Source organism: Eumetopias jubatus, unplaced genomic scaffold (genome assembly GCF_037043125.1).
Source record: "Eumetopias jubatus isolate StellerSeaLion01/CBP00866 unplaced genomic scaffold, mEumJub1_p1.0 scaffold_3, whole genome shotgun sequence".
NCBI classification, from domain to species: domain Eukaryota; kingdom Metazoa; phylum Chordata; class Mammalia; order Carnivora; family Otariidae; genus Eumetopias; species Eumetopias jubatus.
This window is the reverse complement of record NW_028274809.1, coordinates 69265925-69284236: the sequence shown is the minus strand read 5'-3', so window position 1 is coordinate 69284236 and position 18312 is coordinate 69265925. Positions and strand designations below refer to the sequence as shown.

General features: G+C 37.7%; 1 protein-coding gene and 1 long non-coding RNA gene across 3 annotated transcripts in view; one reads left to right on the top strand and one right to left on the bottom strand.

The window, feature by feature from the left end:
* Nucleotides 1-10289, bottom strand: part of FAP (fibroblast activation protein alpha) — an 86503-nt gene extending 76214 nt beyond the window's left edge. The window contains exons 1-4 of one of the 2 annotated variants that reach the window (XM_088021652.1): nucleotides 9522-10289; nucleotides 9309-9423; nucleotides 7402-7457; nucleotides 4915-6628 (exon numbers count right to left, since the gene is read on the bottom strand). The gene's annotated coding sequence lies outside the window, so the exon portion shown is untranslated. Of the gene's footprint in view, nucleotides 1-4914; nucleotides 6629-7401; nucleotides 8096-9308; nucleotides 9424-9521 lie in introns of those variants that run through there. The other variant, XM_028113118.1, reaches the window with a different exon arrangement.
* The window catches only part of LOC148164704 (uncharacterized), a 172069-nt gene extending 158036 nt beyond the window's left edge, over nucleotides 1-14033 (top strand). The window contains exons 2-3 of the long non-coding RNA XR_015767866.1: nucleotides 9502-9685; nucleotides 13790-14033. This is a non-coding gene — a long non-coding RNA (uncharacterized LOC148164704). The remainder of the gene's footprint in view (nucleotides 1-9501; nucleotides 9686-13789) is intronic.
* Nucleotides 14034-18312: the final 4279 nt, after the last annotated feature.

Sequence of the window (18312 nt, the reverse complement as noted above, 5' to 3'; positions counted from 1 at the left end):
GATCAAGCTGAAGGATTCCTGAGATCTTCAAAGCTCATAATAACTATCACATAACTATAGATCTGAAAGAAGTGGCATAACAGCATCAACGAGAATTGACAGAGTTTAAATCACTTTTTGAATCTGGTCTTTCCTAAAACCACAATTATGTCAGGGAGAATATGAGGCAACATGCCTCCAAGTTTGTAATTGGTACCTACTACCTTAATAGATGTTATAATTAGATGTCAGTGGTTCTAAATATAATAATTAGGGCAAGTTCTCCTTGGATGTGCAGAGAGTTAACAATCAAAGTTAGATTAGAAAAAAAAATTAGAGAAATAACCCATTTCTTTGGGTGCCTTGATGTACCTAAAATATGTAACTACCAAATCTCCTTAGAAATGCTTAATCAAGAAAGACTGATTAAATGGTATAAATTGAATGTGTAAGCATTTTACGTATTTTATTATAACTTATTAAAGTGCACTGATATTTCATTAATGTTTTTAAATTAGAGAATATTATTACTACTGACTAATGTTTATTGAATACTTTTATTGAGCCTGAGTCTTTTCTAAGCACTTTATATATAACTGTCTCATCTCATCCTCAGAACATTAGTACTATCATTATCGTCATTTTAAAGATGAGGACATGGATGCACAGAAAATTTAAATAACTTCTTCAAAGTCACACAGCTTATGACTCGTGATCATAAGCCATGTGGGTGGTAGAGATGGGACATGAACCCAGAAGGTCTTATTCTATAAGACAATTTGATTCGTTCATGTTTAAGATTCTGACAGGAGAGCATACATAGGTACAGTGATGGGATATGTAATTGAGGCTGAATCTAGGAGGAGGAGGTGAAACAAAGGGAAGAAATTAAATGGGCTAACAAGCTGCATATCTTGACAAGGCGAAAAGCAGGTTTTGTAGTAGTATCTGAGTGATAGAGTGGGAATTAAAAAAAAGTTGTTACCAGAAAGCAGCATGTTTCAATTTAAGATTTGAGTCCAAGGTGCTGACAAGGCCCAGTATCCTTGTGCAGATACAGAGGTGGGTGGCTGAGGTAGATGAAAGGAGTGAAAGTAACTAGAGATGCAGTTGGCAGAAGAGTGAGAGGCTCTGGTGCCATTTGGGATGTCTATCTGGCACTTAATTCACCTCAAATTATGGTAATACTTGGGGAGGGGGAAGAAACACCCTGAGTCACATTCTAAACATTTTATAAAAAAGTTGAAGAAATTTCCAGTTCAAGATGGTAGACTGAACATATACATCAATTTCTTTGCCTTCTGAAACTCCGTTAAACTGATTATAAAGGCAGGAAAGGATAAGACATGCAACAAAGGAGGAAATGGAGAGTGTCATCAGTGGATGAAGCAGAAAAGAAATAGTGACACTCTGGGACACACCTAGAAAGGAACTTCCGTGGAACAGTTCCAGCACTTACCACTGAGGGTAGGAGAGAGAAAAGAGGTTGTAATGAAGGGTACTAACTAGTTGGACATCCATACATAGACTCTTCACCTTTGGATGCAGAACAATTCTGCAGCTGAACATTTATTCCAGGCAAAAACACAGGAGATTTCATTTTAAGCCACATTAAACTCTTACGGGAGGGTACTAGGGGGCTATCTCGGAGTCAGTGCAACAGAATAAATCCAGTTCTCCAGCTTATTGGCTTCCTGACCTCTTTTCCTTAAACAAAACCCATCAGCCAACAAGCCCTGTCTGCAGAGTAGGGTCTCTCCATTCTTACATCATTCTTACATCTGCTATAAAAACCAAGAAGCAGTAGACAAGAATAATATCTTTTTTTTAAAAAAGAAGAATCAAAACCCTAAAACATGAAAAAAAAGTAAAGACACTAAGAAGAGTAAATAGGGGAAAAAAGTCAAGGAAAATAGAAAAAGTGACCACGGAGATAATTCTGAGAACAAAAAACAACCTTTAAAAAAGCTTGAATTCAGCACTTGCACTTCTGGCTACACATCCAAAGGAAATGAACACAGGATATCAAAGAGATATCTGCACCCCCGTGTTCATTGCAGCATTATTCACAATAGCCAAGATATGGAAACAACCTAAGTGTTCATCCATGGACTGATGGTTAAGGAATTGTGGCATATATGTACAGTGGAATATTATTCATCAATAAGAAAGAAGGAATCCTGCCATTTGCAAAAACATGGACCTGGAAGGCATTATGCTAAGTGAAATAAGCTAGACAGATAAAGACAAATACTTCATATTATCACTTATATGTGAAACTAAAAGAAAAAAAAAGGGGAAAAAAGTCAAACTCCTAGAAACAGAGTAGAAAAGTGGTTGCTGGGGGAAATAGGGAGAGTTTGGTAAAGAATACAAACTTTCAGCTATAAGCTAAATAAGGTCTGAGGATCTATGTAAATCATAGTGACTATAGGTGATCACACTGTGTTGTATAATTGAAATTTGCTAAGAACAGAACTTAAATGTTCTCTCACCCACACAAAAAGATAAATGTGTGAGGTGATGGATGTATTAATTAACTAGATAGGAGGAATCCTTCCACAATGTATACGTATATCAAATTACCATGATGTACACTTTAATATTCTCACAATTTTACTTGTCAATTATACCTCAATAAAGCTGAAATGAAAAACAAAAAATTTAAAAAGCTTGAATTGGCATCCTTAGTGAGATTCAACTGGATGCCAGTTTATGGAAAAGTAACATTCAAACAAACTCTAACATAATAAAAATATGATTGCCGCATTAGAAAAAAAATCATTATAGGTTTTGGGAAATAAAATGGAGGAAATCTCTCTGAACAGAAATACAAGATGAATAATATGATGTAGAAGATAAGAGACATAGAACATAAACCCAGCCAGTTCAATATGCAATTAGTAGGAGTTTGAGGAAGAAAATCAAAGAAGGCAGAGGAATAGGGGTTATACAGAATAAATACAAGAGAATTTCCCAAAGCTGAAGAAGAAAACATGTCTTTAGGGCCCACAAAAAGCCCAGCACAAACCATGAGAAAAGACTCATACCTAGACACATAACTGTGAAATTTCAGAATATTAATTTCAAAGAGAAAATTCTGAATTCTTCCAGAGAGAAAAACAAGTCATCTACAAAAGAAGCAAGAATTAAACTGACAACAAACTTAACATCTCCCAACTAGATGCTGCAAAATGACAGAGCCTTGTTTTCAGAGTCCTGAGAGAAAATGTTCATCAAGTTAGAATCTACTTCGGCAAGAAACCAGTCGAACATGAGCATAAAATAAATATATTTTCAAATGAGTGGGAACTCAGAAAGTTTCCACCCCAAATATCCTTTCTTCGGAAGAAGCTTGAGGGTGTATTTCAGCAAAATGAGGGAGTGAAGTACTACAGTCACCATTCAGAGGAGAACAAAGCTGAACCAAGAAATGGTGAATCACGTCATTGGAAACTAGACGCTAACAGTGTGTGAGTGCCTGTCTCTTGCCATTTCTTGAAGTCAGATCTATTCTTTTGAGTAACTATTTTTTTTCTAAGTTGGAGTTGTTTTTCATGCCACTTATAAACAAGAGTCCCGATAGTCACATAACAGATGGAGGCGGTTGATGGAATGTGAAAGTAGAATCTTAAAAACATTCTCTAGTGATCAACATAAAAAGTACTATTGGACCCATAGAGGATGAAACATAATCCGACCAAACTATTTAGGTCAAAAGCAATACCTATATATTCACAATAATTTGAGTGTTTATTGGTTTTAAATTTTTATAATTCACTATGGACAAATCACAAAAGCTTTTTATGTAGTCAGAAATTATCAGTCAAAATTATTTATTATGTGTATATGAATAGAATTGGATTTACATAGAATAGAAGTTGGAAAGTGGAGCAGGGTGAAGAAACACAGAGAGAAGGGCAGGGAAACTTCTGCCCTCATCTTGCAAAGCAAGAGAGATCTCATCTCGGATGAGCAGAGTAAGAATTGTAGTACACATAGCACGTTTTGCCCTGTCACCTCCACATACTATTGAGGACACATTGTAGGAGAAGAATATTTACAGTAGTAGAAATATAGAGCCATATGATTTTTCATATAATTTCAGAAGTTTAAGAAATACATCTGCAAATTCGTATGATGGATATTAGTAGGTCTTCTCCACTAAGTAGTCTGATATAGTAGGTGACATCTATGCTCAGTATCTTCCCCCCCTTTTTTGGAACATTTGTTCTATGGCACAATAGAAAAAATGGCTAAAGGGCAAAAATAAAGTTTATCCAGGCCCATCTACAAATTATAAAAATATAAAACAAATATTATTAGAAATTAATAAAGTAGGGGCGGCTGGGGAGCTCAGCCGGTTAAGACTCTGACTCGTGATTTTGGCTCGGGTCATGATTTTGGGGTCCTAGGATTGAGCCACCTTCAGGCTCCATGCTCAGTGCAGAAGTCTGCTTGTCCCTCTCCCTCTGCTCCTCCTCCTCCTCTCTCTCTCTCACATAAGTAAGTAAAATCTTAAAAAAAAAAGAAATTTATAAAGTAATGTTAAGAGTTGCTAGACATCAAAGAAATGCAAAATAAAATACAAAAATGTGATATTTTTCATTTCTTGGATTGGCAAGGATTTAAAAATGGCAGCAGGCCCTTTCCCAATCAGCTGATAATAGAGGGAAGTACTATAAACTTTCTGGAGTGCAGTTGAGGAGTAAATATCAAAAATATGCATCCCCTTCGGGATAGTGATTCTACCTCTGGTAATGTACTTTAAGGAGGACGTTAGATAAGTGTACAAAGTTGCAAATACAAGACTATTGTTGAAACTCAGTTTATAATATTGAGAAAGTGAAAACATCTAAAAGCCCGTCCAGAGGGCATTAGACAAAGCCATATGGAACATATCAAAATGAATGATGTAGGTCTACATTTACTGACATGGAAAGCATCCACAGTCTATTGTTTAGTTGTATAATCTCATTTTCATGAAGGAGAGGCAGGAAAAGTTTATGTAGATATATACATAATAGAAACTCTGGAAATACGTTCTTCAGAGCATTGGGTTCCCAGGTGGGGTTTGGTGAGCATAGTCTTTCCTGGAAGCAGAAAAGAAAAGGAGATCATTGTCTCTAACATATTTACAAACAGTAATAAAAGCCACTAAAGTCAGTCTGCTTTTTTATTACCACTGTGTCCAGTAATTCTAAACAACTTTAGTGATGATGTACTCCTTCATCCTGAAGCAGACCACTGCACTCCCAGTATACCCCACACTTGGTATGCCATTCCATCACGAGATCATGACCTGAGCTGAAATCAAGAGTAGGAGGCTTAACCCACTGAGTGCCCAGGCACCCCAAGAAGCAGATTTTAAAATAGTAAAGGAACTGGGAGAGGATATGGAACTTTGGGTAGCACATCTCATGTCACATCATTCAGGAACCTACCTACTGTTATCATGAGTAAGACCAGGTCTCTTAGGTTTTCAAGAGATAAATCCTATGTTATCACAAAAAAATCACTGGCCTTGACCTGAGAGCTATATAGTCTTAAACTTACACATCATTTTTGTTTATGTGTCTAGTAGATGGTATCAGAAAAGATGATAGCAGTGATTTATGGATGAGAAAATAGGAACGACATTACCACCATGGACTGAAGTTCTCAGTCAACTGTTATCTTCTCAATGTGAGTGAATCACTCATTCAAAATTGACCCCTCTCAATGTCAAGGATTTTTTTAGTTTACCTGTCTTTTTTTTCCCATAGATTTTATTACTTCCCAACATCCTATAATCTGGACATATGTATGTATTATTTCTACTGTTTATTCCTCTTTCACTCACATACAGCTCCATTTTGGTTTGTTTCAGTAATTTATCATAAGGGTATAGGAGCAATGCTCTGGATAAAGCTTAATAATATTGCTCTCTGAATGAATGAATGAATGATACAGATGATATGGAACTCACCTGCTGCTCACAGTGGGTCCAAGCTAGATAATGCTCAAGGAGAACACCTCCAGGTGTGACCAATAAAGGGTCAAGCTCATTATTGTTAAACAATCAGATATTAACCATTGTTATTTAACAATGGTCATTTAATCCTTGTGCTACTGCTTAAGTGTGCCTTTCAGTTTTGTTCATTATAACATGGAGAATTAATAATAGGAGACTTTGCTGCAGCAATTCAGTCATTTTTTCCTGAGAACTGAGGAAAGATTACTGGCTTTTTATGAGAAGTGTCTGTTTTATGGATTAGTAAAGTAGAAATTAGTACAATTCCATGTCCACTTCTTTTTGACATTCTAATTGGTGAAATTTCAAAGAACATGTAATCTAATCAACATCGCGTTCCACTCTGATAATTTTTCCAGTAACGTGTAGTTTAAAACACACACACACACACACACACACACACACACACACACGCATGCATGCCATAATTGTGGACCTATTTTTTGACAAGTGATCTGCCATGCTCTCGGTGAATGGCTTGGCATCACAAAATTTGAATGGCAAAGCTATGCTGATGTAGGCAAGGAGTTGTATGGGTTCCTGTGGGCTCTGTCTGGACCATCAGATGCCTCCTCATCCAGGTTCACACTGATGAACCTTCACAGAGAAGGGAGCTGTAATGAAGGATGAAGGAAGCTGAGGGCAAGAGAAAAGAAGAGCAGATGAGGGTGGATTCGGTAGGACTACAGGAGCTACTCAGGCATTAATTTATTGTCCCACAACGTGATGCCACAAAAACTGGCTACGGTGAAGCATGAGCTCAAACCCACAATTTCTCTCTTGAATACCGAAGGCTAAAGAAAGTTTTTCTGTGATACTGAGGTATGCTCTTTTATTCTTTAGTAACCTCATTCCTACTATCACAGGAAAAAGGAAAAACATCCCTTTCGCCCATCTCCTAATGGAAGGCAAAAGAAAAGACCCTTTGCTGAATGCAAGAGGGGTCATGCTTGAGTGCAAGTCAGCTTGCTCTAGTTTTGCTTTTAATCAACTAAGAGAAATAGCCGATGTGTATTATTACATGCTCTAAGGTATATTTTCAGGGCCTGAAATATTACTTATGCCAGAATCTCCTTATCACTGTGATCCCCACAATTTGTCCTTCACTAAATGTGAGGTCCCTCCTTTGAAAAATCCCTAGTCACTGACCTCTCGGTGCTGTGTATTGAGTATCACCATAATGTTAAAACTAATATTTCATTGAAGCACAGAAACTTCCATGGCTTCAGTATTTCTAACATAGTTATATCTTAGTTATAGACACAATAAAAATACTCGAGAAAAAACATATTTTCTAGGATACTTTAGGAAAATACCCATCTGCTCTACAATTCTTTTCTACCACCCCTCTGAATTTTACCAAGACCAAACAGGCAGCAAGCTTTTTGAAGCAAGGAAACATTGCCTACCTTGTGTGAGATTTTATCCAATCTTCTAACTTGAATGTACAGGCTAGAAAAGTTTTCTGGAACACAAAGCACTTTAATCATTATATTGCTACAGCCTATGTAACAATTAAATAGTAGAATACTTCATATATTAAACCAGCCACAAAAAACTTCAGTAAGAGACCAAATGAGATGGAGAATCAGCATCTCCTAACTCTCAATTCACATCTAAGAACTGACTACCTTACCTTATTTATGGGACTTATGATGTAAGGGAAATAATGGGAATGACAACTTCCTTCCCATCAGCCATCCTGTGCAGAATGAATTGTCATTAATCTGAATGAATGTGTGTGTGTGTGTGTGTGTGTGTGTGTGTGTGTGAGAAAGACAGAGGTATGAAGTCATTGAAAAAGGCTAAAGCAGAAATAGTAAAAGCCAACATCCCCCAGGAGAATAATTTAGGTATTTGAGAGTCAAAGACCTTAATGTGGCAGACAAACCCAAGTTTTAAGATGAGGGAGAATCTAGATTTCTCTCTTCAACAGGATTGATTTTTCCTTCTCAACCCAATGAGGATTAATCCCATTTTTGACCATACCTTTGATTCAGTTGTCACTTTGACCTCTGTGTGAGATGTGATATAGGAAAAGAAAAATAAATGAGAGTGAACAGACTTGAAAGAGAGGGAGGGTCAGAGAGAGCTCTGGCCTTGTTCACTTGTGGGGCAATAGAGTTATAATACACAGAAATGAACCAAACTCTTGCTTTTCCCTCTTCTCCCTTCAAACACTGCCTATAATTTTGCTTTTGCAGAAGAGAGACTACTACTTTATATTCTGTCTTAATGGAAACAGGTTCTGAGGTGGAGAGATGCAAGCAGGGTTTAGTTTGTGGATAGGGTTGGAGGTAGAGAGAGGTTGCTCTCAGGAGACAACACCTGTAGGGAGGGGAAGAAGGCAAGATGGAGCAAAGGGAGACACTGACCGGTGGAACTATTGCAAAGGTAGGCCAGTCTACCCTACAGGGGCCTCAGCAGTTGGGATGGCCCTTCAGAGTTGTCACAAATGGAGTAAAGGGGGACAGGCTTGTGTCTCTTCATCAGTCTGTGATTTGGCTTTAGGCCACTGCCAAGAGGACATAATCCTTGAGAAGGCAGCTCCCCATAGCTTAAGGTAATACCCAGGGAGGGAGGCAGCCATATTCCCAAGCCCAGGGGCATGAGTGCCCTGACCCTGAAGAGGGGATCTGGGCAGAGAACCATGGTGTTTATTATGTATTCTCACAAGTAATTGTTTTCATCAGATAGAAAGGTAGGCATGACTGCAGAGATAAGATGTCAGAGAATTAAGAGAAAATAAGAGAATTCAAAGTTAAGTAGTAACTTGCAAAAACAAATTGGAACTTAATGTTTAAACTGCATTTTCTCTATATCTGTCTTAAAAAGTAATTCAGAATTGCTCTATTCACTACAGTGGCTACTAGCCACATGTGTCTATTGAGCACTTGAAAATGTGGCAAGTCCAAATTGAGATGTGCTAAAAATATAAGACACACACCAAATTTTGGAGGCTTGATAAGAGAAAGATATGAAACATCTTATCAACAATTTTTATATTAGTAACACATCAATGTAATATTTTAGCTATATTGGGTTAAGATATGTTATTAAAATTAATCTCACGCTGTTTCCTTTAACGTTTTTAATGTAACCATTGACAAACTTCAAATTAGTGTTGTGTCTCACCTATATTTCATTGCACAGAGCTGGTCTAGACTAATCTTAAAGTCTGACAAAGGGGTCATTATCTCACGCCACAGCCTAAGACAAAGCATTATTGGAAAGGGCCACAGAATGAGGAGTGCAGAAACCTCCACATTCTCAGAAACACTTCCTTGGCCTTTCTAGAATGGTCATCCCAAAGCACCTTATTTAGTTCTTGAGAGGCCAAGATAGCACCTGGGTTGTATAACCAGTTTGCGCCCATTGGTGGAGTGAGAATGGATGCAGGAAGTAACCATCCTTCTTGAGAACCAAAGCCTCTGGGAAGTAAAAAAAAAAAAATGCTTGTTTTACTCACAGATTGGGAGATTCTGACTCATTTTAAACCCTTTCCTCAGGACAAGGGAATTGTACCCACCACAGCTCAGCGATCAGTGTGGGTGGATTAGAAATCAACTGGAGCCCGGGAGCCAGTTCTTGGGTGCAGTAGAATTGTTCCTCTGTATGCCGGGAATATGACCCACATGTGGCACTAGGTGACGACCAAGCAGAGGCATGAGTCAGAATGAAAGCAAAAAGAAGGTAATGTAAAGAAATTACTTGTAATTTGTTTCTATCACCAACTGTGCTGTACTTTTGTATTTATTCTGTTTATTGCCATCAATTCCATACCAGCCACAATTTCCCCAGCTCGTGATTTTATTTCAACATCATCCAGAATCACTCATTGCTTCCACTCTCACTGCCAATAACCAAGTCCAGATGTTCATCACCACAGACTCACTGGCTCCAACTTCCTCCCAGTTTTTCTCTCTTCAATATGATTTAGTCCACTAACCCTTTGTAGATCGTCTTTTCTACAACGTGTTGCTCTACTGCTCAAAAAACTAGAACGGCTTCATATTGGTTACCCAGTCAAGCCCAGATTCGGTTTGGCATTCCAACAGACATGCAAAGCATGTTCATTTTCCTTCTTCCTTCTTCCTTCTTACCTTCACTTACAATACACCTTCTCTTCTTCCCTTTGAAATTACTATGAAATATGAACATCTACTATACCCCCAGCATTATTCAAATTCCTTACTCACTCTAATTCAGAAGCTTTTCTCTGTTGATCCCTGACTTTTCTGAATTCTATCATACCTATAATTTGCATACCACACAATTACTGCATGCTCATATTTTTTTTCTGATTATTTTGTGCCTATCATCGTTGAACTTTCAACCAATTGGTTAGTTCCCCAAGGTCAGAGATTACACCTTATACTTCAAATGGGAAAAAGAAATTAATATTTACTGAATATTTTCTTCGTGTCAGTCGCTGTAAAATGTGTTCAACATTTATTACCTGGAATTCTCTGTAGTCACCTTTCCTTGTGTGTGTGCTTTCCCTTCATTGTTTCTGTGTTGCTCTGCCAGACTGCCTGCCCTGATGCCAAATACTCGAACTGAAGTACAGAAGGTAACAGATTTACTGGTGCTTTGGGACAATGATGGTGGAATTTCCGCTGGTAATTTCTACTTGGACTGTAGCCTCCTGCCTTGCTCCTGGGATTCCCTCTCACATTAACAGTTTCTCCCTTCCTCTCTAGCTCCTTCTAACTGATCCTGTTTTATGCAAAAAAAAACAGTTCAGGTATTTCTTTGGTTAATCTGCCAATGGAGCTATAAGGAGGTCCCATTTTCAAAAATAAGCACACACATTAGGGGGCTTCTAAAACAAAGATCGTTCTCTTTCTCTGAGAGGTATTATGAGAGTGTTAAGTCATTAAAAAATCTATCATACAGACATTTTCTCATTTAATCCTCTCAACAATCCATTACATGGTCTTTCATGTAAGATAGGAATTTGTGGTTCAGCTATTGGCATTATAAAACTGATTGTTTGGATTTAGGAAATGAAAGTTTCTAGTTACAAAATATATTGTCTTGTTTCTAAGTTATTTGGTTAGAGAATCGGTCAGATGCATTTGAGTCATTTCCTGTATGAAATACAATGTTTATACATAAGAGTAGCTTGATATTTGAAAATTGTAACTTCTTGCAGACGAACTCTCATATTTCTTTAGATATGATTGCATGAGTGAGTCCAGTCTGGTGGGAGAAACCACAGAGTAATTTGAACAGGTAAAATTTAATATAAACAATTATTAACTACAATGGGTTTAGAGTAACAGAAGATTAACTAATAAGTAAAAAGAACTCTAAAGAATACAGAAATAGGGGTGCCTGTGTGTCTTAGTTGGTTAAGCAGCTGCCTTCAGCTCAGGTCATGATCCTGGGGTTCTGGGATGGGGTCCTCCATTGGGCTCTTTGCTTAGCGGGGAGCCTATTTCTCCCTCTCCCTCTGCCTGCCACTCCCCGCTGCCTGTGGTTGTGGGCTCTTTCTCTCTGTCCAATAAATAAATCAAATCTTAAAAAAAAAAAAGAATACAGAAATAACAGAGCTATGAAACAGCCACTTCCCTTGTGCCTGAGATAGACAACCCAAGGCTGAGATTCAGATGTTATTGGAAAGAGCAGCCATAGGTTATTGAAAGCAAAGAATTTGCCAGGGTACCACAGGAACTTGCTGGAAGTCTGTCTTCTGCAGCTTGCTGGAAATGTGCCCTCTGGGTCCCAGGGAAAGCTGTTCATGGGAGTGTTCATGGAGACACTGTACACATAACTGAAGAGATGCAGCGACTGGCCACTGAGTCCTGCTGGCTGCCACGCAAGCCCCTGGTGCTGGAGAAAGCCACGTGTGCCACAGGAACTGGATGCTGGAGAAGCCACCTACACTTGCCCAAGCTCGCCACGCACTCGCACGAGAACCAGGAAGCAAACCCCTTTCTTTCCGCATTATTTCTCCAGCACCCTCTCCAGGCAAAGTTTCATGTCAATGCCAGCTGGCAAAGCAAAAATACTCGAAGGGCCCAGATGCATGTTTAGGGACCATATAAAAAAGTTGAATTTGGAGATGACAGATAATAAATTGATAACAAAAAAATTACATTCACAAAAAATCCCCCACTTTCCAATGTATACTTCTAAGATGGAAAACACCCTTTGTGGTTCAGGCATCTATAAAGCCTAGGATAAAGGGACAGAGAGAGGAAAAGAAATGAGCAAGTAAAATCATGTTGATTTACATTATAAAAGGAAGAGTTTGAGAGGAAGAGTGGGGGAGATAAAAAAAGAATACAGGAAGATTTCAGGAATATAATTTTGAGGAGTTTTGAAGAGATATTGATATTGGGTTTCTTCCAAATACAACCCTGTGCTGAGAGGTCACAGACAGGACCAGCTTTATTTGGGGAACCGTAACATTTTAAAGCTTTTCGAGTCCGTCAGACTTTTAAACATTCTGATTTTTTTTCTTTAACATATCAAAGAATAAATACAACAAAACTTAGTCTAATACCCTGCACATAAGTATTTACTAAATCATCGGTGTTATATTTATTGTTTCTAAACCAACAAGTCCTGATACTGCATGATAATCCTCTTACTTAGTTTCTGATTAGTCATTTTCCATTCATCAAAGCATGTTAAAAATCCTGACTGCTTTCCTTAAGTCCCCATGTCCATCCTGAAATCTAAAGCCCAACTTGGTGGGTAATCTAGTGGTTGATGCCAATAGAAAAACCTCACCAGCCTCCTACTTTTGTGCCTTTCCACTAAACTGTATCTTTTATTCATATTTATTTTTCCTGCTTCAACAGCAGCAGAAGTATCTATCCTTCTATCCAATCTTCATCCTTTCCTTTGCTCTTGATTTCATGCCCTTTCTTCTTCCTATGCCTTTTGTGGCAACAGTTATGCCCTCCTTTCTCCCTTTGAGTCTTGAATCTCTCCCTGTTTCTTGGCTCTTGCTCCTTAGCCTGTCAACAGGCTTAAAACTTTGGACTCCCTTTCAAAATTTTCTCATCTTTTTCTCTCTTTTTCACAATACCCATTTAAAGATCACCTATGCTTATTGCATCCATTTTCTCACCTACCAAAAGTTACTCTTTGTTGAAGACTCTCTGCCAGGCTTGCTTGGGAGACACTTTCCCTAGGCTAATCACGTAATGTAGTCAAATCGAGCCCTCATTATAAAGCATATTTTAAACCTTTTTTAAAAAGTACCCTGATCACTGAATATTGTGAGCAAAGACGGACATGGTACCGACTATCCATCCTTCCATCTGTCCCCGACCAAACAATGATTGTCTAAGCATTCTTTTCCTCAGATGGTTACAAGGTAGTGACCTTCCCTGGGCCAGAGAATGACTTGCTGGGCCAGTTGCTGAGGTGAATGTTGGAACGATAAGATTGAGTCTCAAGACATCTTTTGACCAGGATGGATGTGACCAGAGCATAGGCATCCCACACTCTTTCTCCCACCTCTGGTTCCATCTAGAGAAGTCTTGACCTTTTCTCATGACGATTACATCAGAAGCTGGCATCCTTTTCCACTCGTTTATTTCCATCTCAAACCCTTATAGTGCAGCTGAACCTAGTTTAACTATTTTATAATTATTTGGGTAAATAAAGCTTAGTAATGGTGTGTTTATCTGTGAGATATTTCAAACTTACTATATATTTTAAGCAAAAATACTTTATTCTAAACAGAGTTAAAATGACTTTTCCTTTTCTAACCATATTTGATGGTAAAATTTTCTTTTACGGATTATCAGGTGTTCTCCTTTTTCTTATCTCTAGGTACTATCCATCCTCAACGCCCCCACCCCCAAGATGGGAAAACTCTCAAAAGGACTTTGAAAAATCTCCTGGACATGCCACAATCCAAGGCAATCTTCTGTCTCTCATCCCTGTTGGAAGTAATTCTCTCCTTCCTTTCTCTTACAGCATTGGTCATTGTATCCCCTACTGGTATTTATGAACATGGCTAATCTCTGTATAAGTGAATCCTAAAAGCAAAATCCTTAAGTTACTCATTATTGAATAAAAGATCCTCACTATTAGGTAAAAAGTCTTGTGGGCAAGAGCCTTATTTTAATTATTAGCGCCTAAAATACAGTACCTTATAAATAGTAGGACTTAAAAATATTTATGAATTGAAAAGAAATAATTGGTCATTTATTAGATGTGTAATATCCCTGTTAAATTTGTTTTTCCTTCTTCATTTTTGTTTCTTTATGTATGTGTTATAGTGTTACTGTCTTTTTAATCTCTTTGCTTCTGTTTCATTTGGCTTCTATTTATTCCCTTTTTACCTTCATTTTATCTTCTTTTTCCTCTCCTGCATGGAACACAGCATTCTATATGGAATGACATGTTTTGGTTTGTTTCTTGCAGTTATTTGAGTTTTGCATTTTATCCCAAAATAAATGAGTGATAAAAATAAAACACCGAACTCAGTTGTCCACTAAAAAATTCAGGGCCTTAGCTGATCTTTCTTCTCCACGAGGTTAGTAGCTTTCAATAGAAAAAACCATATAGTCTAATTAAACACAAGAAACATCACTCTTAGAGAAAGATTTGGGATATGCTTGTCAAATGAGATAAATCCCTTGAAAGATGCAATTTTGAGTTCAACAGGTTATCACAATTATTAGCATAAATTGTGCAAAGTACAGTCATGAAATTATAAACCTGGGTAAAATGCTAAGAAAAAATAAATTCGGCAGTGGAAACATTGGTGTGGTATTGAATTGTTATTAATCTCAGGTGGGCAACCCTGTCCAAGATAACATAACACTGTATCAGTCGTTTTGGTCATTTTAGTACTATACAAATCCTTTCAGCTTGATGAATTATCATTTTATGGCCTGTTAAGGATTCAAAATTAAGGAACTAACCATCTAACAGTCCACTCATCCTATGTGTTTATACAATAAAATACAAGCATATTCATAAGAGACAGCAGAAGACAGGGTTTGAAGGAAATATTTAAGTTGAAAAAATGCTCATCTTTGGTTCAGTATTATTTTATATACACAACTGAACTAAACATTTAAATTTCTTTTGTGTCAACATCATGCCCATTTATGAAATTAGTATGTAAAAAAATAATATCCTTCATCAAATATATTCAACTTAAATAGTGGTCCAAACGTATTGTAACAACTGCATGGTTAAAGACTACTTCCTATAAAGTCTGTTTCTCTTCCCATGGTCCCATTTAGGATCTGGCCTTTAATTTGGATTTAAAAATTATGAACAAATAGGGCTCACAGCCAATTTCATCTTCAAATGAGATACTTATGGGATGACTAATTTCATGTAAAGAGGAACTTGGTAATACTCTGTGTGGAAAATATCTAAAAATTACAAAAAACATCTGCAATGCTTTCCATCTGTATTTCCTATTTTATAACCTATGACCTGAGTTAAAGGTTTAAGGATTTAGGAACAAATAAAATCACCACTTGTGTGGGACAAAAATTACTGTTGACATGCTACAGCCCAATCTCACTCTCTCATTCTTTTTCATTGCTGACCCAATTCAGTACAACAACACTGTCACATTATTCTTGAAGGTAGAGACAGAATCTAATTAAAACTACATAATTGACCTAGTTAAGTCCTATAACCACTCAACAAATAAGTGTTGATCTTCTTATTTACACTGATACCTATTTTTTTCCTCCACCTATAGATCTGGACATTATATCTTCCTTCTGGTGACACTAAATAGCCTATTCAGAGCAATCATGATTCATTCCAGCCATCATTTCTTGGGATAAGCCCTCTAGGCTAAATGTTGGGTGTAGGGGCTCCAATCCTGTATGTATCCTACTTATCATCAAACATAGGTCTAAAGCTGACTATTTTTATGCTATGCTTACAGCTATTCTATTACAATTGCTGTTGCTTTTCTGGCCACTCTTGCTACTAGGTTCTAAACATTAATTCCTACTAAAGTGCCAAATGCCAGGTATGTTCCATGCAATATCCAAATTCTCATGGCAGTCCCTCAAGGCTGGTTTTAATTCCCTATAGTCTCAGAGAGATTAAGTGACTTGCCCGAGGATCCAAATCCAATTATGTCTCAGTCCAGGCTCTCTCCATAAAAACAAAGATGTAAAATTGTATATCTAGTGTGACACATGAAGGAGAAATTCACAAACTGGAGGAGAATGAAAAAGCTTATGTGATATCAAATTAACTTTATAACTTTTTGAAGGAAATAAAATAATTTTCTTGCCTTTTTCTCTATTGCTATGACTAATGTAATCGTTTATCAGGTTTTGGAAATAAGCACTTTGTTATGCTCAGGGTGAGTGAAGTTACTCCCCTTGCATGTTCTCTCCATTCTAGTTCTGAAAATGTGAACTGTGCTAGATTCTGGGAAGTGCCACATGGGTTTCGTCTTTGAGGAACATAAAGGATGTCTGCTGGAGAGATGGCAAAGAAGGGCTTCCAACCATGTGCAAAGACACGCTGTTGAGAAAGGATCAGGGTGCCCAGAAGACTGTGGCAATATCATTTGGCAGGAAATGTCAATAATACAGAAATACTGTATGATATACAAAATAAATACTAATAAGCACTTTACTCTGGGGTTGAATATTGCTACTTTTTTCTCACTCTTTATTGTTCTTTCCCATCAGCACATAAGTGTGGTCAAATGTCTCACATTTGAAAAGCAACAATGACAGGAAACTTCAGATCCTCTTTGGGTTCATATTCAACTGAAATGAAAACACCACCAGAAGCCTTCTTTTCCCTAAGGCCTAACACCCTGATATATTAATTTGTAGACAGAAAAATATTCACCTCTCTTACAGTGTTTTATGTTTTCAACATCTGCTTGTGACATGCCCACACGGTCCTTTGGAAAACCACTTCTTACTCATTTAGGTGCTGCCTCAATGCTTTACAGGCAAGATGTTTGTATAAACTGTAAATTATTGTATTTTAATTTCATATGGCCTGAAATGATATCAAACTTTTGGTATAAAACCTTTACAGTCTTCTATCCACAAGGTTGGCCAATGATCTACTGGCTTGGAAATGCCTCTTGTTCTAAAATTTCCTGACACTTCCAGGTTTTTCAAACCTGCCTTGAAACGCATGACTCCAGCCGATGTACCTGTCCTGTGAGACTCCTGCAATGCCCTTTAGCAGATATGAGCTACCTTCAAATGTGTAATGTGCTTGCCAGGTATTTAGTTCACAGCTGATATTACCACAAGTCATTAGACAAGGTCTCCAAATGAAAGCAGCCAGGGAGCCAGAAGCATAGACTAGGGCGATGCCAGAGTTGTAAGGAATCTTTGACACCACTTAATCCTGTTGCTCATTTTCCAGGAGAGGAAACACAGGACCTGTGTGAGATGAGGTTGCCCAAAGTGCCCCAGCCAACTTAAGGTTTTGTGGGGACGAAAACTAGACCTTCCAACTCCAGGCTGATGTCTATAGGTCATGAGCATATTCTGTAAATCATCCCCGAATATTCAAAGTATTAAACTGTTCAGTAACATTTGATCAAAATGCTGCAATTATTACTTGCACCATAGTTTGAGTTTTCAGGTATCATCACATGTTAAGTTTTATACTATTTGAAACACGTATTTTAAAAACTTTGAGGTAGAAGTAACACTTCTTTATTGAAAAAGAAATTACTGGAAAACACAGATGAAAAAACCTGATATTTGTTGACACCTCAAAAGCAGTCTACATATGTTACAGTAGTACATTTAGCTATTTTATGCATTTGGTTTCCTGCATAGTTTCCAAAATGTTCTAGAAGACAGCAATACTTTAAATGGAGTCAGCTGGAGTTTTTAAAAGTATTTTAAGAAAACCACAATCTTCTTTTGTCCTCCTGCATTCCCAAGAGTTCTGATTGGTTGATATTCATCTTTGCTTGGTTCTTATCAACAAAAGCTAATGTTAGACTGAATGTTAATGAATCCATCAAAACCACAGAAGAATTTTCTTTTCACTCCCTCCAACATTTTGTTTCTCCTTAGTCGTAGGAGGTAACACTTTCCATGCAGCAGACCATCCGAATAAGTGTGGGTTAAAATGGTCAGTTGTGGCTCTGTGTCAGTCATGTGGGTCTTCATGCTAAAAGCGGCTACTTGTCTACTGGGAGAATGTCCTGAAGGCTGGGCCCTGTGTCTGTCTCCAGATGGTCATACTTAGTTTGGAAACACTGAAAATATCACAGTCACAGAGAGGTTACCCTTCTACCTGGGGTTAGGGACAAAAGGAGGTAGACATTTTCTCTTTATTCTCTAATAACATCCAGCATCTACTCCCTGCTAAATCCT